The sequence below is a fragment of the Chlorocebus sabaeus genome, chromosome 29 (assembly GCF_047675955.1).
Source record: "Chlorocebus sabaeus isolate Y175 chromosome 29, mChlSab1.0.hap1, whole genome shotgun sequence".
Classification (NCBI taxonomy): Eukaryota; Metazoa; Chordata; class Mammalia; order Primates; family Cercopithecidae; genus Chlorocebus; species Chlorocebus sabaeus.
Genome location: NC_132932.1, coordinates 17,408,889 through 17,436,593, shown reverse-complemented (window position 1 = coordinate 17,436,593; position 27,705 = coordinate 17,408,889). Strand labels below are relative to the sequence as shown.

General features: G+C 44.5%; 2 pseudogenes; both read left to right on the top strand.

The window, feature by feature from the left end:
- The first annotated feature begins 233 nt into the window (after positions 1-233).
- Positions 234-3,720, top strand: LOC119620311 (non-histone chromosomal protein HMG-14 pseudogene; annotated as a pseudogene).
- Positions 3,721-11,347: 7,627 nt separating this feature from the next.
- Positions 11,348-12,639, top strand: LOC103231143 (keratin, type I cytoskeletal 18-like; annotated as a pseudogene).
- Positions 12,640-27,705: the final 15,066 nt, after the last annotated feature.

Here is a 27,705-nt window from a genome sequence, read left to right as displayed (position 1 = left end):
CTGACTTTGCCTCATTATCATGCTAAAAATTTCTTTTCTACTAGGGTTGGAGGGGAAAGAACAAAAGTAGGGTGTCCTACAGAACACCAGACAGATCCCTCTAATTATTTATAAGCCGCAGTTGATTCATATTTGCAAAATGGCTCTGGAAATTTTCAAATAGTTTATTAAATTTTCCATCCTCATACTGAGCATGTCCTATCTGGCAAGCCTGTGTTGGATGCCAATGGAACATGAAGGTGACCAGGAGAAGCCCCAAGTCCCATGGGGAAACAAGCTCATCCAGGACTAACAAAGCACAAGTGCCCAGTGCCCATCTCAAAAAAACCACAGTGGCTCTCAGAGACAGGTCAGACTGCTTGAATCACACACAGCACACTCCGAATGTCTCTCCATAAGGCCTTCTGACTGCAGATTTCATGCCTTTCAGCTGCCAGGGATGTCAGCTGAACTCTCAAAACCCCACACCAGATAAAATTCTATTTTCTCCATGAAAAAGCATGTGGGTAGCCACTTGCTGCTTGAACTCCCTGAAGGATGTGTTTGGGAGGGAGGATCAGGAGGGTGTCCCAACACCCTCCCCCTTCTGAGTTAGCACCGGAACCCTGTTTCCTGCATTCCTGGGATGACAGTCCCCTGCTTGCTTTCCAGTACCTCCCAGAGAACTCCTGCACAAGTGCTGTCCTGAGCTTCCCCGCGGGGACCCACAGCCTTCTTCTAACCCTCTCTAAGTATTATGACCATTTTCCCCTATGCTGCAACTGGGGCTCAAAAGATGCTCCTCCAAATTGGAGGCCTCAAAAGCAGCCTCAGAAGCAAAAGTTTCTCTCTGATCTTCTCCTGCCTCCTGCCTCTGGCCCCCAAGGCTAGCCACAGAAACTAGAGTCTCTCTTCCCCAAGGCAGTCCTTAGAAACCAGAACCCCTTTCCCCAAAGCCAGCCATCAAACCCCAAAATATTACTCTAACTTCCTCCCTTTTTCTGTGTAAAACATGGCTGTAAAGAAATCATCAGGCCAGGTGCAGTGGCTCATGCCTATAATCCCAGCACCTAGTGAGGTGGAGGCAGGTGGATTGTTTGAGCCCAGTAGTTCTAGATGAGCCTAGGCAATATGGCGAAACCTCCCCTCTACAGAAAATTTAAAACTTAGCCAGGTGCCGTAGCGCATGCTCTGTGGTCCCAGCCACTGGGGATGCTGGGGCAGAAGGATCAGCTGAGTCTGGGAGGTCAAAGCTGCAGTGAGCCAGGATCATATCACTGCACTCCAGCGTGGGCAACAGAATGACCCTGTCTTAAGAAAAAAAGAAAGAAAGAAAGAAAAAGAAATTATCTAACCTACTTTGTTCGATAGTAGGTCACAAGATCCCCGTTCCACAGAGAGTCTTGCCCTGTACCCAAAAGGCAGGAATGCTCCACAGAGAGGCCAAGAAGAAAATGTACAGACAGGCGTTGCTGTATTTCCCCACTTGGCCTATTAGCATTAGAGTTTTGTCCAATCACAGTTCTACATGACCACTCATACTTTTCTGAACCTAAGCATAAAAATGGACAGCTTCCTCTGTATCTTCGGGGTCTTCATTCTGAAGTTTCCTCCATTACATAAAATTGTGATCAAATAGGTTTGTATGCTTTTTGGCCTGTTAGTCTGCGTTTTGTCAGTGATTCTCAGTGAACCTTCAGAGAGCAAAAAGAACGTTTTTCTCTTGGCCCCTGTAGCTCTAGGAAAGACTGCAGGCTGCAATCGCATCCACAAGGCTGCCATCTGCAGCTGCTTCAAGTGGGCTGTGACCTGTGTCAGGCCACTCCATTCTCAGGGTACTGGACCTACATCCCAAACACTGATGTCTCTCCTTGCCATCCCTCACAGGACAGGCCCATGCTGAAGATGCCCTGGGCCATGTCCCCCCAGTACCACATTTGGGGGCCCACGTCCCAGAGTCAGAGGCATTTGAACCGGAGCAACTCCATCTTGAATAGGAGCTGGGTACAATGAGGCTGAAACCTACTAGGCTGCATTCCAGACAGTTAAGCATCCTAAGTTACAGGATGAGACAGGAGATTAGTGCAAGATACAGGTCATAAAGATCTTGCTGATAAAACAGTTTGCAGTAAAGAAACCGGCCAAAATCCACCAAAACCAAGATAGCCACAACCATGACCTCTGGTCATCCTCATGTCTACACTCCCCCCAGTGCCACGACACTTTACAAATGCCATGGCAACGCCAGGAAGTTACCCTATATGGTCTAAAAAGGGGAGACATGAGTAGTCCACCCCTTGTTTAGCATATATAATCAAGAAATAACCATAAAAATGGGCAACCAGTAGCCCTTGGGGCTGCTCTGCCTCTGGAGTAGCCCTTATTTATTCCTTCACTTCTTTATAAACTTCCCTTCACTTTAGTGTGGACCCCAGCCAATGCAAAGCTCTCTCCTCTCCCCACCTGCCACCAACAGGCCCCTCTATTTTTGCTCTTCCAGCAAAGCTTCTCCCAGCAGAGGCTCAGCTTCAGCCTGCTGCTCTCCCGGCTTCATCATGTAGCAGGACGAGCCGCAGACAAGAACCCCTCAGACACCAAGTTGTAGAAAGGGAAAGGGCTTTATTCAGCTGGGAGCATCAGCAGACTCACATCTCCAAAACCCGAGTTCCCTGAGTGAGCAATTCCCATCCCTTTTAAGGGCTCACAACTCTAAGGGGGTCCACGTGAAAGGGTTGTGGTCGATTGAACAAGCAGCGGGTAAGTGGCTGGGGGCTGCATGCACCGATAATCAGAATGGAACAGGACAGGATTTTCACAATGCTTGTCCATACAATGTCTGGAATCTATAGATAACACAAGCAGTTAGGTCAGGGGCTGATTTTTTTTTTTTTTTTTTTTTTTTTTTTGAGATAGAGTTTCACTCTTGTTGCCCAGGCTGGAGTGCAATAGCGCAATCTCGGCTCACCGCAACCTCCGCCTCCAGGGTTCAAGCAATTCTCCTGCTTCAGCCTCCCGAGTAGCTGGGATTACAGGCATGTGCTACCACCCCGGCTAATTTTGTATTTTTAGTAGAGACGGGGTGTCTCCATGTTGGTCAGGCTGGTCTTGAACCCCTGACCTCATGATCTGCAAGCCTTGGCCTCCCAAAGTGCTGAGATTACAGGCATGAGCCACTGCGCTCGGCCAAGTCAGGGGTTGATTTTTAACTACCAGGCCCAATGCATGGTGCTGGGCTATCTGCCTGTGGATTCCATTTCTCCCTTTTAGTTTTTACTTCTTCTTTCTTTGGAGGCAGAAATTGGGCATAAGACAATATGAGGGGTGGTCTCCTCCCTTAATCAGGGCACTCTTGCCTTCATCAAATCTTTTTATTGTGAGCGGCGAGGCAGCCCAGCTCCTCCACAGCCAGCAGCACTGGGCACGCACCCTCCCCACTGCCAAAGAGGAAGAGGAAGATCTGCTCCACAGATGCAGCTTCCAAGGAAGAGCCCAGGAGGAGGTTGGCGTGGTTGTCAGCTAACCTGCTCCTGCAAAAGTGGAAACAAAGCTGAAAAAGGCAGCAGAGAAGGATAAATCTTCGGACAAAAAAGTGCAAACAAAAGGGGAAAGGGGAGCAAAGGGAAAACAGGCCTAAGTGGCTAACTAGGAAACTAAAGAAGATTTACCTGCAGAAAATGGAGAAACTAAAATGATTTCTCTCCAGCTGATGAAGCTGGAGAGAAAGAAGCCAAGTCTGATTAAATCACATACCATGTTTTATCAGTGGTCCCTGTCTCCCTTTTTGTACCATTGAGATAAACATTTTCATCAACTATTTCGTAAATGCAAGTTTACAAAATAATAGTGGTTTTTTTCTGAGACAGGGTCTGGCTCTGATGCCCAGACTGGAGTGCAGTGGCGCCATTTCAGCTCACTGCACCCTGCCTCCCAGGCTCAAGCCATCCTCCCACCTCAGCCTCCTGGGTAGCTGGGACCACAGGTGCATGCCACAATGCCTGGCTACTTTTTTGTATTTTTTGTAGAGACAGAGTCTCACTTTGTTGCCCAGGCTGGTCTCAAACTCCTGAGCTCAAGAGATATGCCTGCCTTGACATCTCAAAGTACTGGGATTACAGGTGTAAGCCACCATGGCCGGCCTAGAAACATTTTTTTTTTTTTTTTTTGTGAGCAACATGGCTGTTTATTTCACCTGGGTGCAGGCGGGCTCAGTCCAAAAAGAGAGTCAGCCAAGGGATATAAGGGTGGGGCTGTTTTATAGGATTTGGGTAGGTAAAGGAAAATTACAGTCAAAGGGGGATTGTTCTCTGGTGGGCAGGAATGGGGGGTCACAAGGTGCTCAGTGGGGGAGCTTTTTGAACCCAGGAAAAGGAATTTCACAAGATAATATCATCGCTTTAGGCAAGAACTGGCCATTTTCACTTCTTTTGTGGTGGAATGTCATCGGTTAAGGCGAGGCAGGGCATTTGCACTTCTTTTGTGATTCTTCAGTTACTTCAGGCCATCTGGGTGTATACGTGCAAGTCACAGGGGATGCGATGGCTTGGCTTGGGCTCAGAGGCCTGACATTCCTGCCTGATTTAAAATTGATGAGATGTTCCTTGGGCTGATTGGTCTGAGGACCAGAGGTCATAGGTGGATCTTTCTCACAGAGCAAAGAGCAGAAGGACAGGGGATTGATCTCCCAAAGGAGGTCCCCTGATCTGAGTCACAGCACCAAAATGTCATGCCGTCCATGTGAAGAGACCACCAAACAGGCTTTGTGTGAGCAACATGGCTGTTTATTTCACCTGGGTGCAGGCGGGCTGAGTCTGAAAAGAGAGTTAGCCAGAAACATTTTTAAGAAGGAGGGAATCACACCTAATCCCATTTTTTAAGTGTAAATGCTTTTTTAAAAAAGGTGAAACCATTTGCTGCTTGTTTATTTTTTGGTACAACCAGAAAATAGAGTGGGCTATTGGATTATGGGAGGCTTTGACTGTCTTGGGTGTCAGCTTAACATTCCATAGACAGAGGGGTTAGTTTTTATATCCTATAATACAAAGCATACTAAATGGCAATATGGAGTCACAGTCCTACATTTAATGTCCTGAGCATTTAAAATTACTTCTATTCCCATGTTGTTGTTAATTTTTTTTTTTTTTTTTTTTTTTTTTGAGATGGAGTCTCACTCTGTCACTCAGGCTGGAGTGTAATGGCATGATCTCGGCTCACTGCAACCTCCGCCTTCTGGGTTCAAGCAATTCTCCTGCCTCAGCTTCCCAAGTAACTGGGATTACAGGATATCTGCCATCATGCCCGGCTAATTTTTTGCATTTTTGTAGAGACAGGGTTTTACCATGTTGGCTAGGCTGGTCTCGAACTCCTGACCTAAAGTGATCTGCCCTCCTCGGCCTCCCAAAGTACTGGGATTACAGATGTGAGACACAACGCCAGGCCTACCCATATTGTTTTTTAGCAGAATTGTTTGCTAAAGAAATCCACTTGATTGTGGCACTCCCTGAGAATTGTGTGCACTCTGTAACATCCTTGGTCGTGGTAGTCCTGTTTTCCTAGTAACTTTGTTAATGTGCTGTGAAAGATTGAAAATTTGACTATGTGGTATATTTGCTGTTCAGTTGTGTATTGGTGGGATGTATGTAACAGCTTATCCACATGTGCAGATACTGGTACTTGATAGCCTCTTAAGGAAAATTTGCCTCCAAATGTTAAGCTGGAAAGTCACTGGAATAACTTTTAAAAAGAATTACAATACATGGCTTTTTAGATTTTCAGTACATATAAGAACTGTGTGCAAACTGAAATGTCTGTGTACTGAGCCTCAACACAACCAATAAAATCTCAATTATGAAAGAGTGTTTTGAAGCACCTGGAAAAAAACCAAGCAAACAAATCTCCTTATTGTGACCATTTCACACTTGGGAGGATGAGGCACAGAGACACTGCCCATTGGCTGTTTGCTCAGGGACAGACCTGCTGGACGCCTTGCTTGGGGTCTGAGGGCAAAAAGAGTAAATCCTGGTTTGGGGCACTGGCTCCTCTGAGGAGAAACCCTACTAGAGCTGTGAGCTTTAGGCAGCTCCTGGCTCCCGGCATTCCCCTCCAGCCCAGCCAGCAGGCCTGGACCCAGGAGCAAGCACTCACAAGCACGTAGCACCGGAAGCTGCTTGCAGCCTCCCAGGAGACCTTTCAGGCTGAGCTGTTTTTGAAGAGAGGAGAGCCTGAGGAAGAAGAGGTCACAGGGCTTTTTGTAGGGAAAAGCATAACTACATATTTAACTACCAATGATGCTTCCCCATTAGCTCAGGCTGGCCACCTCTCCCGGGCCCCCAGCCTTTGCACCAATCCCCATAAGGCTGGTTGGCCCGGAGCACAGGCAGGGAGAGTTTCTTCCCAGTGCAGCAGTGAGATCCAGACGTGGGAGCAGATGCACATTCTCAGGGAGGCCAGTCCCGAGGCCTTGGCAGGGACCACTGCAGCTGCCCATCTCCAGCAAGGCCATCAAAAGGCAGTGAGGCGTGGGAGCCGGCCCTCGGAGGGGCCACCACAGGACCCGCCAGGCTGCCATCAGGTCTTGGCAGGAAGCGAAAATGTTTTTGCTCTTATAGAGGGTACAGAGAAAGGCAGCATGGCTGGGCAGGCCAACTACTGCCAGTCTTCAGGGGGTGTGGAACAAAGCCCTTTTTTCTCCAGGTCCTCGGACCCTCTGCCAGGCCGGACCATTGGTTAGTTCTTTCCCAGTTCCCTTGGCACCAGGAGATGCGGCAGCAGAACTGCTCAGGGCTCATTGAGGAGAGGCCCTGAATGGGCACATCCAGGGGGCCCAGGCCAGCTGACACTCCCTCGCAGTCAGAGCCTCCCTGCTTAGAGTGAGGCACGGGCTTTGCATTCAAAGAGACCTGCATTCACCAACTAGGCTACATAAGCCCTCTGAACCTCAGAATCCTCTCATTTAAAATAGCGGGGATGGGGTATGTTGTTAATTTAAAAAAAAAGCAAGGTGCAGAATACAAGCATAGCATGCCACCAATCAAGGAGGCAGGAGACAGAGAGACATAACAGCCACCAATCAAGGAGGCAGGAGACAGAGAGACATAACAGCCACCAATCAAGGAGGCAGGAGACAGAGAGACATAACATTTACACATTTACTTGTGTGTGCATAAAACATAAAATGTCTCAGAAAAGATAAATAAAAAATGGACTTTTGGGTTCCTTCCAAGAAGAAAAATTGGGTGGCTGAAGAAGGAAAGGGGGAAGGAGGAAGACTTTTTATTATTTTATTTTTTTTTTATTTATTTTTATTTTTTTATTTTATATTTTTGGAGACAGAGTCTTACCCTGTTGCCCAGGCTGGAGTGCAATGGCACAATCTGGGCTCACTGCAACCACCACCTCCTGGGTTCAAGCAATCCTCATGCCTCAGCCTCTTAAGTAGCTGGGATTATAGGCACCCACCACCACACCCAGCTAATTTTTGCATTTTTAGTAGAGATTGGGTTTCACCATGTTGGCCAGACTGGTCTTAAACTCCTGGCCTCAAGTGATCTACCTGCCTCCACCTCCCAAAGTGCTAGGATTACAGGTATGAGCCACCATGCCAGGCCAGAGGAAGACTTTTTCAGAGTGTACCTTTTGGAGCTTTAAAATTTTGATTTTTTTTTTCTGGTTAAAAAAAAAAAAATTGTTTTTTGTTATTGTTGTTGTTTTTTAAAAACAGGGTCTCACTATGTTGCCTAGGCTAGTCTCAAACTCCTGGTCTCAAACGATCCTCCCACATCAGCCTCCCTACTTGTTGGGATTACAGGTGTGAGTGCGAATTGTTTAAATTACTATATATTTAAAATAAGATTTCAGCCGGGCGCGGTGGCTCAAGCCTGTAATCCCAGCACTTTGGGAGGCCGAGACAGGTGGATCACGAGGTCAGGAGATCGAGACCATACTGGCTAACATGGTGAAACCCCGTCTCTACTAAAACATACAAAAAAAAAAAACTAGCCGGGCGAGGTGGCGGGCGCCTGTAGTCCTAGCTACTCCGGAGGCTGAGGCAGGAGAATGGCGTAAACCCAGGAAACGGAGCTTGCAGTGAGCTGAGATCTGGCCACTGCACTCCAGCCTGGGCGACAAAGCAAGACTCCATCTCAAAATAAATAAATAAATTAAATTAAATTAAATAAGATTTCAATGAAGAAAAACAAAGTTAACAGTGAGGACCTGCCTGGATTGCTGTGAGAATAAAATGAGTTAACATAGATGACAGCAGGGCACCCTGCAAGCAGGCCCTCAGGAAGTGGTGTAGAGCCTTAGGGGTTACAGATCCATATGGTTTGGGTTTTTGTCTCCACCCAAATCTCATGTGGAATTGTAATCACCAATGTTGGAGGTGGGGCCTGGTGGGAGGTGACTGATCATGGGAGCAGATTTCCTCCTTGCAGTTCTCATGATAGTGAGTTCTCATAATATCTGATGGTTTAACTGTGTGTGGCACTTCCCCGTTCACTCTCTCTCTCTCCTGCCACCATGAGTAGAAGGTACCTTGCTTCCCCTTCGCCTTCCGTCATGACTGTAAGTTTCCTGAGGCCTCCCCAGCCATGTTTCCTGTACAGCCTATGGACCCGTGAGCCAATTAAACCTCTTTTCTTTAAAAATTACCCAGTTTCAGGTCTTTCTTTATAGCAATGGGAGAACAGACTAATACACAGGCAGTGCATGCACTGGCTCATGCTGCTGAGCAAGGAAAGGTACAGAGCAGGCACAGTGGATCCTGCAGTGCAGATGGGACCCTGAGATCCAGAAGGAATCTGCCCAAGGTCATGCAGATAGAAGTGATAAAGGATGCATCTAGGAATCCTATTCTTAGGGCTGAGAACATCTGTAGAAACTAGAAAAACTATTAGGATCTTTGGAGACCGGAGTGCCAGGTGAAAATCAGACTCTCCCAGGATAACGAGACTTTCAAGGCCGGCCTTCAGAAGAGCAAATGATGTGGGTCTTGACTGATCAGGGCAGGGACTTTGGACTGGGGCCTGAGGCAGTGATTGGATCTCAGAACCTAGCCTCCCGCTGGAACAGATCAACCCCAAGAGGCCTATCTGCCAAGGGAACACATGTTCCTGGTCTGTGGTTTCTCCTCCCAGCCCCAAGCATCTGCTGGAGATGAATCCCTTTTCAAAATTCACCCAGCCTCTCACCTCCCCAGCAGACTTCTCCTTCACTAATATTGCATGCCACTCTGTGCTAGGCATTCAGCCAGGTCATGGGGACACCAAGAGGTCTAAGGCACCCCTCAGAACTTCTAGTTTAATCAGAAGATGTGTCAGGCAGATTAGGATAATAATCCTGAAAGACAAAACCCTGAATGTTGAAATCCTAAAAGATCAAAATCCATAAAGTCTAAAATCCTGAAAATCACTATCACAGGATCATGTTAGGTGGAACTACTGTCTTTATTTGGAAATGAAGCACAGTTCAAGGAGATGTGTGTGGGTTCTCAGTTCACAAAGGGTGGATTTGTGAACTTAATTTGGTTCTGTGAAAATAGAAATGCACTTAATTGCAATGGGCAGGCAATAACCCGACTTTCAAATGAATAGCATATACTTAAAACATTGGTAGACCAGAACCACTTTACAAATGCAAATGTAGCAAACGTTTTGAAGATGATAGAAGTGAAACTGGTGGCAAAAAAAATGCAAGAAATCTCCTCTACCAAATTATTCAATCATGTAGGACTTCTCCCCCTTCACACAGGGTGCCGTGCTTGCCTTCAAAAAATGCCCTTCATCAGGGAATAAAAAGAATCTAACAAGCTCAGCAACCTCTGAACCAAAGATGCTTGCTGATACTGAGGTTTCTCCAATGTTACAAAACACAGTAAATGCTGAGCTAGGCCTTTTTTTTTTTTTTTTTTGAGACAGGGTCTCACTCTGTCACCTATGCTGGAGTGCACTGGTATGATCATGGCTCCCTACAGCCTCAACTTCCCAGGCTCCAATGATCCTCCCACCTCAGCCTCCTGAGTAGCCAGGACCACAGGTATGTGCCACCACGCCTGGCTAATTTTTGTATTTTTTGTAGAGAAAGAGTTTTTGCCATGTTGCCCAGGCTGGTCTGGCTGGTCTCAAACCCCTGGGCTCAAGCCGTCCTCCTGCCTTGGCCTCCCAAAGTGCTGGGATTACAGGCATGAGCCACTACACTCAGCCAAACTATTCTTGATTAGGGGTTTGACTGTCAAAGAATATAGAATTTTTATGTTTATCACTAACTCTAATACTAAAAAATAACTTGCATATACTTCACTGTGGCAAATAAAGGGGACTTTCAAAACTATCACTTCTTTTTTTAAAAAAATCAGCTATATACAATTCATGCCCCTATTGGGTCTGAAAACTCTAGAACTTATCCACTTGTTTATGTATTAATGACTAAAAAAAGTGGTGCAATTTATAAAAGTTTATTTGAAGATTTGATAAACTATGCAGAAGAAAATGGATTTCAATTGAATACCCAAACTGTAATGACATATTTGGAATTAGGTGTGATCAAGGTTACAAGGTAACCTTCCAATAAAGTTTGTTTTTTTCTATTCAGTCCAGTGCATTTGGTGGAAAATTCAGATGAGTGGACTGGCCAAGCAATGTGGCAAAAACAATAACTTCAGTTTAAAAAGGCATCATTTGTCTACATTGATGTTCCTTCCAGCTGATGACATTCCAAGAGTGTTCGATGAATTAAAGGCTTATTTACCTGAAGAAGCTAACGAAGTTACTGAATCGTTGCAAAATAATTATGTGCCTGGTAGAATAATAAGACACTTAGGCAACAATGCTGCTGTTCAATCACTAGTATTGTTTCCACCAAATTGGGGCATGCAGAATGGATTTCTCCATACCCAAAACAACGTAAAGGCCAGGCACAGTGGCTCACCCCTGTAATCCCAATTCTTTGGGAGGCTGAGGCAGGCAGATCACCTGAGCTCAGGAGTTCGAGACCAGCCTGGCCAACATGGCAAAATCCTGTCTAGACACACACACAACACAAAAATTAGCCAGGCATGGTGGCGTGTGCCCATAGTCCCGCTACTTGAGAGGCTGATGAAGGAGAATTGCTTGAGCCCAGGAGGTTGCAGTGAACCAAAATTGTGCCATTGCACTTCAGCCTGGGCGACAGAGCAAGACTCTGTCTAAAAACAAACAAACAACAACAAACATAGAAGCATGGCACAGAAGACAGAAGACGGGAAATTTTAATAGGGAATGCTCATGTCAGCGTATATCGAGCCAGAAGATTTTCAAAAAGAGCAGTGCTACCTGGAAAATGAAGGTGGGGACAGAACCTGAATCCTGTTCCCTTTCTCTCCTCCCCAGACAACATGAGCTTCATCTCTCATTCCACCACCTTCTCCACCAACTACTAGTCCCTGGGCTCTGTCACCCAGCCACAGTGTCTGGCTCACGAGCAGCATGGCCAGTGTCTATGCAGGTGCTGGGGGTTATGCTCCTGGATCTTCATGTCCTGCTCTACCAGCTTCCAAGGAGGCTGAGAGTCCAAGGACCTGGACGCAGGAATGGCCAAGGGTCTGGCGGGAATGGGAGGCAACCAGAGCAGAAAGGAAACATGCAAGTCCTGAATGACTTCCTGGTCTCCTACCTGGACAGAGTGAGGAGACTACAGACCAAGAATCAGAGGCTCAAGAGCAAAATCTGGAAACACCTGGTGAAGAAGGGACCCCAGGTCAGAGACTAGGGGCATTACTTCAAGACCATCAAGAACCTAAGGTCTCAGATAATTCTGTGGACAATGCCTGCATCATTTTTCATGTTGAAAATGCCCTTCTTGTTGCTGATGACTTTAGAGCCAAGTATGAGACAGAGCTGGCCATGCGCCAGTCTGTGGAGAGTGACATCCATGAGATCTGCAAGTTCGTTTATGTCACTTGGCTGCAGCCAGAGACAGAGATCAAGGCTCTCAAGGAGGAGCTGCTCTTCATGGAGAAGAACCATGAGGAGGAAGTAAAAGACCTACAAGCCCAGATTGCCAGCTGTGGGTTAATCATGGAGGTAGATGCCCCCAGATCTCAGGACATCAGCAAGATCAGGGCAGACATCCAGTCCCAGTATGACAAGCTGGCTCAGAAGAACCGAGAGGAGCTGGACAAGTACTAGTCCCAGCAGATTGAGGAGGGCACCAGAGTGGTCACCACTCAGTCTGCTTAGATGTTAAATGTCATCTTAGCAGTCCATGGAGCTGTTAAGATGATGCTCATGGAGCCGAGACATACACTTCAGTCCTTAGAGATCGACCTGGACTCAATATCTGAAGGCCAGCTTGGAGAACAGCCTGAGGGTGGTGGAGGTTCGCTACACTATGCAGATGGAGAGGCTCAATGGTGTCCTGCTGCACTTGGAGTCAGAGTTGGCACAGACCTAGACAGAGGGGCAGCACCAGGCCCAGGAGTACGAGACCCTGATGATCATCAAGGTCAAGCTGGAGACTGAGATCACCACCTACCCCTGCCTGCTGGAAGACAGGGAGGACTTAATTCTCGGTGATGCCCTGGACAGCAGCAACTCCAAACAAACCATCCAAAAGACCACCACCTGCAGGCTGGTGGATGGCAAAGTGGGGTCTGAGACCAACGACACCAAAGTTCTGAGGCACTGAGCCAGCAGAAGCAGGGTACCTTTTGGGAAGCAGGAGTTCAATAAAAATTTCAGAGATCATTGGTCTGAAAAAAAAAAAAAGAAAGAAAGAAAACAAAGATGAACATATTCTCCAAGGACAGCCATGTCCTAAAAGAAAAAAAGCAACTCTTCATTGTGATATAAGACTTCAAAATATAGTCAATGATTGTGAAAGTCAACCAATGCAACTGCCCATAATCTATCCCTACAATACACCTTCATATGTTGAATTCTCTTCTTAGTTTGTTTTGTTCATTTTTTCACTTTTTTCTTCTAAATTTTTTTATTTTTAAGGTTTTTTAAATTGGCACATAATAATTGTACATATTTATAGGGTACATAGTGATGCTGTGAGACACACACTGTATAGTAATCAGATCAAGGTAATTAGCATGTCTATCATCTCAAACATTTATCATATCTTTGCATTGAAAACATTCCAAGTTCTCCTTCTAGCTATTTGAAACTATATAAGATATATTGTTGTTAGCTGTAGTCATTCTACAGTGATATGGAATAGTAGAATTTATTCCTCCTATCTAGCTGTGATTTTGTATCCTTTAACAAATCTCTCCCTACCGCTCCTTTCCCCTGACCCTTTCTAGCCTCTGTTTTACTTTTTATTTCTAGGAGACCAACTTTTTTTTATTTTAGCTTCCACATATGAGTGAGAATATGCAGTATCTAACTCTGTTTCTAGCTTACTTCATTTAACATAATGCCTTCCAGTTCTATCCAAATTGCCAACAAATGACAGGAATTCATTCTTTTTTATGATTGAGTGGTATTCCACTATGTACATATACCACATTTTCTTTATCCACTAATCTGTTGTTGGATACCTAAGTTGATTCCATATCTGGGCTATTGTGAATAATACTGCAATAAGTGTGAGGGTGCAGGTGTCTCTTCTATATGCCAATTTCGTTTCCTTTGGATAAACGTGCAGTAGTGAAATCACTGGATCATATATATGATAGTTCTTTTTTTTTTTTTTTTTTTTTTTTTGAGACAGAGTCTTGCCCTGTCACTGCAGTGACACAATCTCGGCTCACTGGAACCTCCACCTTCTGGGCTCAAGTGATCCTCCTGCCTCAATGTCCCAAGTAGCTGGGATTACAGATGCCTGCCACCACACCTAGCTACTTTTTGTATTTTTGGTAGAGACAGGGCTTCATCATGTCACCCAGGCTGGTCTTGAACTCCTGAGCTCAGAGGATCCGCCAATCTCAGCCTCCCTAAGTGCTGGGATTATAGGCATGAGCCAGCATGCCAAGCCCTATATAATAGGTCTGTTTATAGTTTTTTGAGATACCTCCACACTATTCTCCATAGTGGTTGTACTTGTTTACATTCCCACCCACAGTGTATAAGAATTCCCTTTTCTCAGTATTCTCACCAGCATTTGTTATTTTTTGTCTTTTTGATCATAGTCATCCTAATGGGTGAGATGATACCTTATCATGGTTTTGATTTACATAAACCTGATGATTGGTGATGTTAAGCATTTTTTCATATATATATATAGTTTATATATATATATAGTATGTGTGTATATATATAGTTTGTTTTGTTTTGTTTTTGAGATGGAGTTTTGCTCTTGTTGCCCAGGCTGGAGTGCAGTGGTGCGATCTTGGCTCACCACAACCTCCGCCTCCCACGTTCAAGCAATTCTCCTGTCTCAGCGTCCCGAGTAGCTGGGATTTCAGGCATGCGCCACCATGCCCAGCTAATTTTGTATTTTTAGTAGATATTCTCTATGTTGATATTCTCATATTTTTAGTAGATATTCTCATATTCTCTATGTTGGTCAGGCTGGTCTCAAACTCCCAACCTCAGGTGATTCACCCACCTTAGCCTCCCAAAGTGCTGGGATTACAGGCATGAGCCACCACACCCAGCTTTTTTTTTCATATATTTGTTGACCATTTGTATGTCTTCTTTTGAGAACAGTCTGTTCAGATCATTTGCCCGTTTTTTAGTCAGATTGGTTTTTTGCTATTGAGATGTTTGAGTTCCTTGTATATACTGAATATTAATCCCCTGTCAGATGAAAGGTTTGCAAATATTTACTCCCATTCTTCTGCAGGATATCCTTTCACTCTGTTGATTGTTTCCTTTGCTGTGCAGATGCTTTTTCATTTGATATAATCCCATTTGTTTATTTTTACTTTTGTTGCCAGTGCTTTTGAAGTCTTCTTGTTAATAAAATCTTTTCCTCAAACAATATCCTAAAGCATTTTCCTTATGTTTCCCTCTAGTTGTGTTAAAGTTTTGGGTCTTACCTTTAGGTCTTTGATCTATTTTGAGTTTGTTTGTGTATAGGGCAAGAGAAGGGGATCTGGTTTTATCCTTCCTCATATGGATATTCAGTTTTCCTACTTTATTTAGGAAATAAGTAAATTTATTTAATAATAAATAAATTTAACCGTTTATTGAAGAGGCTGTCCTTTCTCTAATGTGTATTCTCAGTGACTTTGTCAAAAATCAGTTGGCTATAGATATGTGGATTAATTACTGGGTTCTCTATTCTGTTCTATTGGTCTGTGCTTCTGTTTTTATGCCAGTACCATGCTGTTTCAGTTACTACAGCTTTGTGGTGTATTTTGAAGTCTGGTAGTATGATGCCTCCACCTTTGTTCTTTTGTCTATTTGGTGTCTGATATAGTTTGGCTCTGTGTCCCCACCCAAATCTCATGCAAAATTGTAATCCCCGTGGGTCAGGGAAGGGACCTAAGGAAGGTGATTAGATCATGGGGGTGGATTTCCCCCTTGCTGTTCTCATGGTAGTGCGTTCTCATGAGATCTGATGGTTTAAAAGTGTGTGGCACTTCTGCTCTCACTCACTCTCTTTCTCTCTCTCTCTCTCTCTCTCTCTCTCCTGCCACCACAGGAAGAAAGTGCTTGCTTCCACTTTGCCTACTGCCATGCTTGTAAGTTTTCTGAGGCTTCCCAGTCATGCTTCCTGTTTAGCCTGTGGAACTGTGAGTCAATTAAACCTCTTTTATTCATAAATTACTTAGTCTCAGGTAGTTCTTTATAGCAATGTGAGAACAGACTAATACAGGGTCTTTGTGGTTTCATGCAAATTTTAGGATTTCTTTTTCTATTTCTGTGAAGGATATCATTGGTGTTTTCATAGGGACTGCATTGAATCTCTAGATTGCTTTGATTAATATGGTCATTTTAACAATATTCTTTCAATCCATAAACATGTCGTATTTTGTTTGTATCCTCTTCAATTTCTTTCATTAGTGTTTTCTAGTTTTCCTGGTAGAGGTCTTTCACCTTATTGGTTAAATTCCTAGGTATTTTGCACGTATGTGTAGCTATTGTTAATGGGACTGCTTTATTTTTTTCAGGCAATTCATTATTTGTTTATAGAAACACTACTGATTTTTGTATGTTGATCTGGTATTCTGCAACTTTACTCCATTCCTAATCAGTTCTAAGAGGAGTTTCTTTTTTTTTAATTTTTTTTTTTTTTTTTTTTTTTTTTTTTTTGAGACGGAGTCTCGCTCTGTCTCCCAGGCTAGAGTGCAGGGGCGCAATCTCGGCTCACTGCAAGCTCCACCTCCCGGGTTTATGTCATTCTCCTGCCTCAGCCTCCGGAGTAGCTGGGACTACAGGCACCCGCCACCACGCCTGGCTAATTTTTTGTATTTTTTAGTAGAGACGGGGTTTCACAGTGTTAGCCAGGATGGTCTCGATCTCCTGACCTCGTGATCCGCCCGCCTCGGCCTCCTAAAGTGCTGGGATTACAGGCGTGAGACACCGCGCCCGGCCTAAGAGGAGTTTCTTATAAAGTCTCTACGGCTTTTTGTTTTTTTGTTTGTTTGTTTTTGGCGGAGTCTTGCTCTGTCACCAGGCTGGAGTGCAGTGGCAGGATCTCAACTCACTGCAAGCTTCACCTCCCAGGTTCCAGCGATTCCCCTGCCTCAGCCTCCTGAGTAGCTGGTACTATAGGCACACACCACCACGCCCAGCTAATTTTTTATACTTTAGTAGAGATGGGGTTTCACCATGTTGTCAATCTCCTGACCTCGTGATCTGCCCACTTTGGCCTCCCAAAGTGCTGGGATTACAGGTGTGAGCCACCATGCCTAGCTGTATTATCTTTTTTGTTGTTGGATTCAGTTTGCTAGTATTTTATTGAGGATTTTTTGCAACAATGTTTATCAGGGACTTGGGCCTGTAGTTCTCCTTTTTTGTTGTGACATAATCTAAATTTGATATCAGGGTTATGCTGGCCTTGTTAAATGAGTTATGAAAAATTCCCTCCACTTGAATTGTTTGGAGTCATTTGAGAATAATTGTTATTAATTCTTCTTTAAAGGTTCAGTAGAATTCAGAAGTGAAATCATCCAGTCCTGGATTTTTCTTTGTTGAGAGACTTTTTATTACTGACTCAATCTTACTACTTGTTGTTGGTCTGTTCAGGTTTTCTATTTCTTCTTGGTTTAATCTTGCTAGGTTGTATGTGTCCAGGAAATTATCCCTTTCCTCTATGTTTTTTAATTTATTGACATATAGTTGTTCATATTAGCCTCTAATGATCCTTATTTCTGTAACATCCATTATGACATCTGCTTTTTCATTTCTGTTTTTATTCCGATCTTCTCTCATTTTTCCTTCATCTAGCGAATAGTTTGTCCATTTTTTATCTTTCCATAAAACCAACTTTTTGTTTTGTTGGTCTTTTGTATTTTATCTTTTTTTTTTTTTTTTTTTTTTTTTTTTTTTGAGGCAAAGCCTTGCTCTTTCGCCCAGGCTAAAATGCAATGGTACAATCTCAGCTCAATGCAACCTCCGCCCCCTGGGTTCAAGCAGTTCTCCTGCCTCAGTCACCCAAGTAGCTAGAATTACAGGCTCCTGCCACCACGCCCACCTAATTTTTGTATTTTTAGTGGAGATGAGGTTTCACCATGTTTGGCCAGGCTGGTCTCAAACTCGTGACCTCAGGTGATCCGCCTGCCTTGGCCTCCCAAAGTGCCAGGATTACAGGCTTGAGCCACCATGGCCAGCTGTATTATTTCTTTAGTCTCAATTTTCTTTATTTCTGCTCTGATCTTTATCATTTCTTTCCTCTAGCTTTGAGTTTGGCTTGTTCTTGCTTTTCTAGTTCCTTGAGTTGCATTATTAGGTGGTTTATTTTAGTAGAGATGGGGATTCTCCATGTTGCTCAGGCTGATCTTGAACTCCCAACCTCAGGTGATCTGCCTGCCTCGGCCTCCCAAAGTGCTGGGATTACAGGCTTGAGTCATGTGCCCAGCACCGAAATAATAGTTATTTAAGTTCTTTGAGAAATCTCCAAACTGCTTTCCACAGTGGCTGGACTAACTTCTATTTCTACCAGCAGGGTATAAGGATTCCCTTGTCTCGGCAACCTCACCAATTAAATTTTTGGGTTTTTTTGTTTTTGTTTTTGTTTTTGAGACAGAGTCTCACTCTGTCACCTACACTGGAGTGCAGTGGCGCGATCTCGGCTCACTGCAACCTCCACCTCCCAGGTTCAAGCGATTCTCCTGCTTCAGCCTTACCAGTAGCTAGAATTACAGGCATGTGCTACCGTGCCCGGCTAATGTTTTATATTTTTAGTAGAGACGCGGTTTCACCATCTTGGCCAGGCTGGTGAGCCACCATGCCTGACCCTTAAATTTCATTCTTAATGTCTTCCTTTACCCACTGATCATTCAGGAGCATGTCATTTAATTTCCATATATTTGTATAATTTTGAGTGCTTTTCTTTTTATTAATTTCAAGTTTTATTCCCTGTATTCAGATAAGACACTGGTACAAATTCAATTTTTAAAACATTTTTGAGACTTGTTTTCTGTCCTAACGTGGTCAATCCTGGAGACTGTTCTATGTGCTGACAAAAAAACATGTGGCTGGGCACGGTGGCTCATGCCTGTAATCCCAACACTTTAGGAGGCCAAGGTGGGCTGATCACTCGAGATCAAGAGTTCAAGACCAGCCTGGCCAATATGGTGAAACCCTGTCTCTACTAAAAATACAAAAATTGGCCAAGTGTGGTGGTGGGTGCCTGTAGTCCCAGCTACTGGGGAGGCTGACAAAGGAATCACTTGAACCTGGGGAGGCGGAGATTGCAGTGAGCCAAGATCACATCACTGCACTCCAGCCTGGGTGTCAGAGTGAGACTCCATCTCAAAACAAAACAAAAATATGTATTCTTCGGTTGTTGGGGGAAATGATCTATAAATGTCTGTTATATCCATTTGGTCTATGGTGCAGTTTTTATTTATTATTTATTCATTTATTTATTTGAGATAGGAGTGCAGTGGAGTGATCTCATTCACTGCAACCTCTGCCTCCCAAGCTCAAGCAATTCTCCAGCCTCAGCCTCCCAAGTAGCTGGGACTACAGGTGTGAGCCACCAATGCCAAGTTAATTTTTGTTTTTTTTCTAGAGACGGGGTTTTGCCATGTTGCTCAGGCTGGTCTTGAACTCCTGTACTCAAAGAGATCCACCTGACTCAGCCTCCCAAAGTGCTGGGATTACAGATGTAAGCCACTATGCCTGGTCCCTATGATACAGTTTAAATCCAATGTTTATTTGATTTTCCATCTAGATTATCTGTCCGATGCTGACAGTGGGGTACTGAAGTCCTCAACTGTTATTGTATTGATGTCTGTTTCTCCCTGCAAGTCTAATAATATTTGCTTTATATATCTGGATGTTCTGGTGTTCAGTATATATATATTTACAACTATTATAGCCTGTTGCTGAATTGATCCCTTTATTATATAATGTTCTTGTCTCTTTTTACAGCTTTTGACTTGAAATCTGTTTTGTTTGATAGAAGTGTAGCTACTCTTGCTTGCTTTTGGTTTTCATTTGCATGGAATATCTTTTATTCCTTTTCTTTCAACCTATGTGTGTCTTTACAGGTGAGGTGAGTTTGTTGTAGGTAGCATCTAGTTGGGTCTTGTCTTTTTTATCCATTCAGCCAGTCTCTATCTTTTGAATTGAGAATATATTTTGTTTACATTCAGGGTTAAGTTATTATTGATAGATAAGGGCTTACTCTTCTCATTTTATTTATTGTTTTCTGGTTGTTTTATATATCCCATGTTCCTTCCTCTCGCATTGTTTATTGTTATGATTGGGTGGTTTTCTGTAACAGTAAGATTTCAGTCCTTTCATTCCTTTTCTTTTTTTTTGGAGACAGGGTCTCGCTCTGTCACCCAGGCTGGAGTGCAGTGACGCGATCTCTGCTCACTGCAACCTCTGCCTCCCAGGTTCAAGCAATTCTCCCGCCTCAGCCTCCCCAGTAGCTGGAATTACAGGCATGTGCTACCGTACCTGGCTAATGTTTTGTATTTTTAGTAGGAATGGGGTTTCACCATGTTGGCCAGGCTGGTGAGCCACCGCACCCTGCCCTTAAATTTCATTCTTTTAATGTCTTCCTTTACCCACTGATCGTTCAGGAGCATGTCATTTAATTTCCATATATTTGTATAATTTTGAGTGCTTTTCTTTTTATTAATTTCAAGTTTTATTCCTTGTATTCAGCTCTCTAAACTGGGCTTGCAAGGGCTGTGGGGTAGTGAGGCCTGTAAGTGTACGTGGTGGCAAAGAGGGCTGGTGGCGTTCTTCTGCTTACCTTTTCCACACAATGGGAGGTTCCTCCTGACTCTGGGCAGATCTGATCCAGGCAGGGAGATAGGGCTGCAGCAGCTAGGTGACTCCACATTGCCCTCCTGGACTTCCGGTCTCCACTCCCCTGCTGCATTCCAACACTCTCCCTTCGACATTCCAGACAAATCTTACCTTTGTATTCATTGCCTTGATCCTTTCTTGTGAGGGGGATGAGCACCAGGTGTCTCTAATTCACCATCTTGCTGCTATCACTCCTCTTTTACATTTATTACTAGTTCTTTTTTTCACTATTTTAAATTCTTAGCATTATTTTTTACAATTTGCTATGCTACATATTTCATCTCCACATCACTTCTAATACTGGAGGTATAAATTGTATAGGACATTTAGAAAGTTCTAATGCAGTTTTTGCAAATTTGACTCTACCAAAGTGCATTATCACAAGGTTAGCTGTAAGCATTGTGTCTATACATTAAAAATGTTGAAACTTCCTTAATGAAGAGATATCCTTTTTGTACACCTACATTTGTGAGAGATGAATTTTCTTGCGATCACAGCTCTTTGGGTGATTGCATAGGTGGTGGTGATTCATCATGGTTTTTTATCTATCTCATCAAAAGACTTAGGTTGCTCGTCATGATCTTTCAGATGACCATATTTACAAAGCTGGGTGCACATAATTACCAACTGTAGTGGTATGTGTTTATACATTTCTCTTTTTGATCTATTTCTTTTTTTTTCCTTTTTTTTTTTTTTTTTGAGACAGTCTCGCTCTGTTGTCCAGGCTGGAGTGCAGTGGTGCAATCTTGGCTCACTGCAACCTCTGCCTCCCATGTTCAAGCAGTTCACCTGTCTCAGCTTCCAGAGTAGCTGGGATTACAGGTGCCCACCACCAAGCCCAGCTAATTTTTTTTTTTTTTTGAGACGGAGTCTCGCTCTGCCGCCCAGACTGGAGTGCAGTGGCCGGATCTCAGCTCACTGCAAGCTCCGCCTCACGGGTTCACACCATTCTCCTGCCTCAGCCTCCCGAGTAGCTGGGACTACAGGCGCCTGCCACCTCGTCCGGCTAGTTTTTTGTATTTTTTAGTAGAGACGGGGTTTCACTGTGTTAGCCAGGATGGTCTCGATCTCCTGACCTCGTGATCTGCCCGTCTTGGCCTCCCAATGTGCTGGGATTACAGGCTTGAGCCACTACGCCCGGCCCCAGTTAATTTTTTTTTTCTTTTCTTTTTTTTTTTTTGTATTTTTAGTAGAGACGGGGTTTCACGGTATTGACCAGGTTGGTCTCAAACTCCTGATCTCAAGTGATCTGCCCGCCTCAGCCTCCCAAAGTGCTGGGATTACAGGCATGAGCCACCACGCCCGGCCTTTGATCTATTTCTTTATGAACACAGTCCTCCTCCTTGTAACTGCTATACCCGCGCAATTGCTGTTAGTATATCTAAGTGTTTATGCTTGCAAAAATGTGAATGTTATTGCCCATTTTATTGTGAAAACTGGCCTATGAAGTGTTCTATCACGTTTTTGTATGTTTCTCAAATATATCTACTTTTTAATACGTAAACAAATACCTTTTAAATAATTTTTTTTTCTGAATTATGTTCTTGAGATTTTGATCTTTTGGGATTTCGACATTTGGGATAATGGCATTCAGGATTGTGTCTTTCAGGATTATGAGCAGCTCCCAGGTCAAGCACAGGAGAGGTTAAAACAGACTGATATTTGCTCTTAGAAACTTGGCTCTGCCATTCCCTAGCTGTGTGACCTCAGGTCAGATGCCTAATAGTTTGCAGCCTTGACTCCCTCATCTGTAAAATGGCATTAAAACAGCTACTTTGCTTGTTTTGATAATTAAATGAGATAATTCATAGACAGCACATAAACACTCCATAGGAAGCTGACCTAAAGCTCTATTAGCTACGATTGCAAGAGAGAAGGAGGGAAGAGGCATTTCAAAGTATACCAAAGGTTGGACTGTTGTAAGTCAATACTGTACACCAGGATCCCTAGTAGGAATGCTGGGTTAGTCAAGAAGTGCCTGGTAGCGGATCCCGAGGTCAGGAGATCAAGACCATCCTGGCTAACACAGTGAAACCCCGTCTCTACTAAAAATACAAAAAAATTACCCGGGTGTGGTGGCGGGCGCCTGTAGCCCCAGCTATTCGGGAGGCTGAGGCAGGAGAACAGCATGAACCTGGGAGCCAGAGCTTGCAGTGAGCTGAGATGGCGCCACTGCACTCCAGCCTGGGCGACAGAGCGAGACTCCGTCTCAAAAAATAAAATGAAGGGCCCTGTATTAGTCCATTTTCATGCTACTGAAAAAGATATATCCAAGACTAGGCAATTTACAAAAGAAAGAGGTTTACTGGACTTACAGTTCCACATGGCTGGGGAGGCCTCACAATCATGGTGGAAGGCAAGAAGCAAGTCACATCTTACATGGATGGCAGCAGGCAAAAAAAAGAGCATGTGTAGGGCAACTCCCATTTTAAAAACCATCAGATCTCATGAGATCCATTCACTATCACAAGAACAGCACGGGAAAGACTCATCCCCATAATTCAATAGTCTCCCACCGGGTCCCTCCCACAACACGTGGGAATCATGGAAGCTGCAAGATGAAATTTGGATGGCTGGGTGCAGTGGCTCCTAACACTTTGTTAGTAATCCTAACACTTTGGGAGGCCGAGGTGGGTGGATTGCCTGAACTCAGGAGTTCGAGACCAGCCTGGGCAACATGGTGAAACCCTGTCTCTACTAAAGTACAAAAAAAAAAATCAGCCGGACATGGCAGTGTGCACCTGTAGTCCCAGTTACTTGGGAGACTGAGGCACAAAAATTGCTAGAACCCCTGAGGCAAAGGTTGCGGTGAGCCTAGATTGTGCCACTGCTCTCCAGCCTGGACAACAGAGCAAGACTCCATCTCAAAAAAAAAAAAAAAAAGATGAAATTTGGGTGGGAACAAAGAGCCAAACCATATCAGGCCCTATGAGCAGGTGAAACTTGAACTGGGCCTTGAAGCAGAGAAAAAAGAAGAGGGTTTTCCAAGGGGGAGGATCAGGTATAGCCAAGGCAGGAGGCAGGCATGAGTTCCATATGTTTAGAGTCCTAGTTCAGTTACAGCAGAAGGACTTGCCTGAGGTCATGATGGGAGGTGAGGCTGAAAGGCTGAATGCTCAAGGGGCCTTGAGGTCCAGGCGACGGGAAGTCATGAGTCATGCCTTGGTAGAATGGCTTGGGAAGGACCAGAGAGGGAAGCAGGATACCAGCTTGGAAACTAACCAAGTAATGAGAATGTGGTAATGACGCTGTCTGGGCTCATCAAAATACTCAAATACAATGTACTCAAATACAAAAAAAAATTAGCCGAGCATGGTGGTGTGCACCTGTAATCCCAGCTACTCAGGAGGCTGAGGCATGAGAATCTCTTGAACCCAGGCAACAGAAATTGCTGTGAGCCAAGATCAAGCCACGGCACTCCAGCCTGGACGACAGAGCAACTCTAAATCTCAATAAATTAAAAAAAAAAAAAAAAAAAAAAAAGGTGAGAAAGCACTCCACAGGGAGGGAGTGGGCTGGAGCAAGTGGCTAAAGGACCCAGTTACAAAGTTTTCTGGGTTTTAAATACTCCATTTGAGGTCCCTGTCGGCTACTCCTGATCTAGATGAAGGATTTGGCCTGTGGCTAATTAAAGGCCAAGGTGAACTGGCACCCCTTGCAGATGAAGGGATGGCCCGTGCTTGGCCTGCTGCCAATCCAAGGCACTCTCTCTTTCCATCTCTCTCTTCCATCGGAGGGGTGCAGAAGAGCAGCCTTTGATCCTTTGCTACTCAGGTAGTAGTTGCGTGGTGGGGGCGGGGGTGGGGAGTGGGTGGGTTCCTTTTAGTTCAGCTGTAGGAAGTTGGTGTTAACTGCCTTGCGGGGGCGGGGCCTGCCCCAGACCCAGGTGTTTCCCTTTTGATGCTGCTTTAGGAAATTATCATGAATTGGCCTCAGATTCCCTGCCCCGAGACTTTGTGTTTTCCCTTGATTCAGCTTTAAGAAGTCAGTACCAGCTGGCCTTAAGTTCCCAGCTTCCAGACACTATTCTCCTGCCTCAATGGGGGAGGTTTCTCATCTCTGATTTAGTGCCATCCCCTTGGTACTGTCCTTATGAGAGTGAGTAAGTTCCCGTGAGATCTGGCCATTTGTGTGGCACTTCCTCATCTCTCTCTTGCTCCAGGTCTGTCCATGTGACTGACCTGCCTACTGCCTCTTCACCTTCCACCATGATAGTAAGTTTCCTGAGGCCTCCCTGAAAGCAGAGCAGATGCTAGCATCATGTTTCCTGTACAGCCTGTAGAACCGAGACCCAATTAAAGCTCTTTTCTGGCCGGGCACAGTGGCTCATGCCTGTAATCTCAGCACTTTGGGAGGCCGAGGCGGGCGGATCACAAGGTCAGCAGTTCGAGACCAGCTGGGCCAACATGGTGAAACCCCGTCTCTCGTCTCTACTAAAAATACAAAAATTAGCCAGGCATGGTGCCAGGTGCCTGTAACTCCAGCTACTCCGGAGGCTGAGGCAGGAGAATTGCTTGAACCCAGGAGGCGGAGGTTACAGTGAGCCGAGATCGTGCCATTGCACTCCAGCCTGAGTGACAGAGTGAGACTCCGTCTCAAAAAATAAAATAAAACAAAAATAAATAAATAAATGCAGCTCTTTTCTTTATAAATTACCCAGTCTCAGGTATTTCTTTCGAGCAATACAAGAATGGCCTAATACATGAACGTTCAAAACCCTATCTTCTAGCTTTTTGGGGGAAAAAAAAAATGTATATATATATGTGTGTGTGTGTGTGTGTATATATATATAGACTGGGCCGAGTGGCTCACGCCTGTAATCCCAGCATTTTGGGAGGCCGAGGCGGGTGGATCACGAGGTCAGGAGATCGAGACCATCCTGGCTACCACAGTGAAACCCCGTCTCTACTAAAAATACAAAAATTAGCTTGGCATGGTGACACGTGTCTGTAGTCCCAGCTACTCAGGAGACTGAGGCAGGAGAATCGCTGGAACCCAGGAGGTGGAGGTTAAAGTGAGCTGAGATCACGCCACTGTACTCCAATCTGGGCGATAGAGCGATATGCCGTCTCAAAAAAATAAATAAATAAAATAAATAAATAAATAAATATAGTTAATCGTATTCACCCTATAGGGCTGCAGAAAACCAGAACTCATTGCTCCTATCTAGCGGTAATTTTGTATTCATTAACCAACCTCTCACTGTCTGCCCTATAGGAAAACAGCATGTTGCTTGGCAAGAATGATACCATTTTGAAGTGAAACTGCCATAATGGATAATGTTTGACTTCTTCTGCCGCAAGGTCTTTAAACAATGTCCAAGGCCAGGCGCGGTGGCTCAAGCCTGTAATCCCAGCACTTTGGGAGGCCGAGACGGGCGGATCACGAGGTCAGGAGTTCGAGACCATCCTGGCTAACACGGTGAAACCCCGTCTCTACTGAAAAATACAAAAAACTAGCCAGGTGAGGTGGCAGGTGCCTGTAGTCCCAGCTACTCGGGAGGCTGAGGCAGGAGAATGGCGTGAACCCGCGAGGCGGAGCTTGCAGTGAGCTGAGATCCGGCCACTGCACTCCAGCCTGGGCGACAGAGCGAGACTCCGTCTCAAAAAAAAAAAAAAAAAAAAAAAAAAAAAAACTAGCCGGGCGAAGTGGCGGGCGCCTGTAGTCCCAGCTACTCGGGAGGCTGAGGCAGGAGAATGGCGTAAACCCGCGAGGCGGAGCTTGCAGTGAGCTGAGATCCGGCCACTGCACTCCAGCCTGGGCGACAGAGCGAGACTCCACCTCAAAAAAATAAATAAATAAATAAATAAACAATGTCCAGAGCATAGATTACCCCTCACAAAGAAGCAATGCCTATAACATAGATAACCCCTCATACAAAAAATGTTTAAACTCCTCCCCAGTGGTTACAAATTTCACAAGAAAGTCTGAAGCATGACCAGCGGCGTGCTTTACCAAGAAAGCTTGCTTTATAAAGGATATTTTTCAGCCAGGCACAGTGGCTCATGGCTGTAATCCCAGCACTTTGAGAGGCTGAGGTAGGAGGATTGCTTGAGCCCAGGAGTTTTAGACCAGCCTTGGAAACATGGTGAGACCTCATCTCTACGTTAAAAAAAAAAAAAAAATTAGGTGGGCATGGTGGCACACACCTGTGGTCTCAGCTACTCAGGAGGCTGAGGTGGGAGGATCATTTGAGCTCGAGAGGTCATGGTTGCATTGAGCAGTGATCGCATCACTGCCCTCCTGGGCAACAGAGCAAGACTCTGTCTCAAAGCAAAAAAATAAAAATACATATTTTTTTTTTCTGGAAGGCAGGTGTGCGTATCCACCCTCTCTTGTCTGCCCAAAGCAAAACATCGTATCTGTTTGTAACAACATCCTCCAGGCTCACCCATGTTGCCACAAATGACAGGATGTCATTCTTTTTTCTGGCTGAATGGCATTCTACTATGAATATATACCACATTTGCTTTATCCACTCATCTGTTGTTGGACACCTACAGTGACTTCATATCTGAGCTATGTGAATAGTGCTGCAATAAATATGAGGGTGCAGGTGTCTCTTCAATACACTGACTTGCAGTGGGATTGCTGGATCATATAAGTCCATTTTTAGTTTTTGAGAAACCCCCATATTGTTTCTTATAGTGACTATAATAATTTACATTTCCACCAACCATCTGTAAGAGTTCTCTTTTCTCAGACTTCTCACAGCATTTGTTATTTTTTGTCTTTTAGTAATAGCCATTTAACTGGAGTGGGATAACATCTCATTGTGATTTTGATTTGCATTTTTTTAGTAATTAGTTTTATTGAGCATTTTGTCACATATTTGCTAGTCATTTGTATGTCTTCTTTTGAGAAATGTCTATCCATGTTCTTTTTTGAGCCCCGTTCTGTTGCCCAGGCTGGAGTGTGCAGTGGTGCAGTCTTGGGTCACTGCAGTCTCAACCTCCCGGGCTCAAGCCATCCTCTCACCTCAGCCTCCCTAGTAGCTGAGACTACAGTGTGTACCACCACTCTTGGCTAATTTTTATATTTTTTGTAGAGACAGGGTTTCATCATGTTGCTCAGGCTAGTCTTGAACTCCTGGGCTTAGGCAATTTTCCCACCTGAGCCTCCCAAAGTGCTGAGATTACACGCATGAGCCACCACACCTGACCTCTTGCCCACTTTTTGATGGGATTTGGTTTTTCACTGTTGAGTTGTTTGAGTTCCTTGTATATACTGGATATTAGTCCCTTGGGGATGAATAGCTGGCAATTTTCTCCCATTCAACAGGTTGTCTCTTCACTCTGTTGATTGTTTCCTTTGCTGAGCAGAAGCTTTTTAGTCTAATACAGACTCAATTTTCTACTTTTGT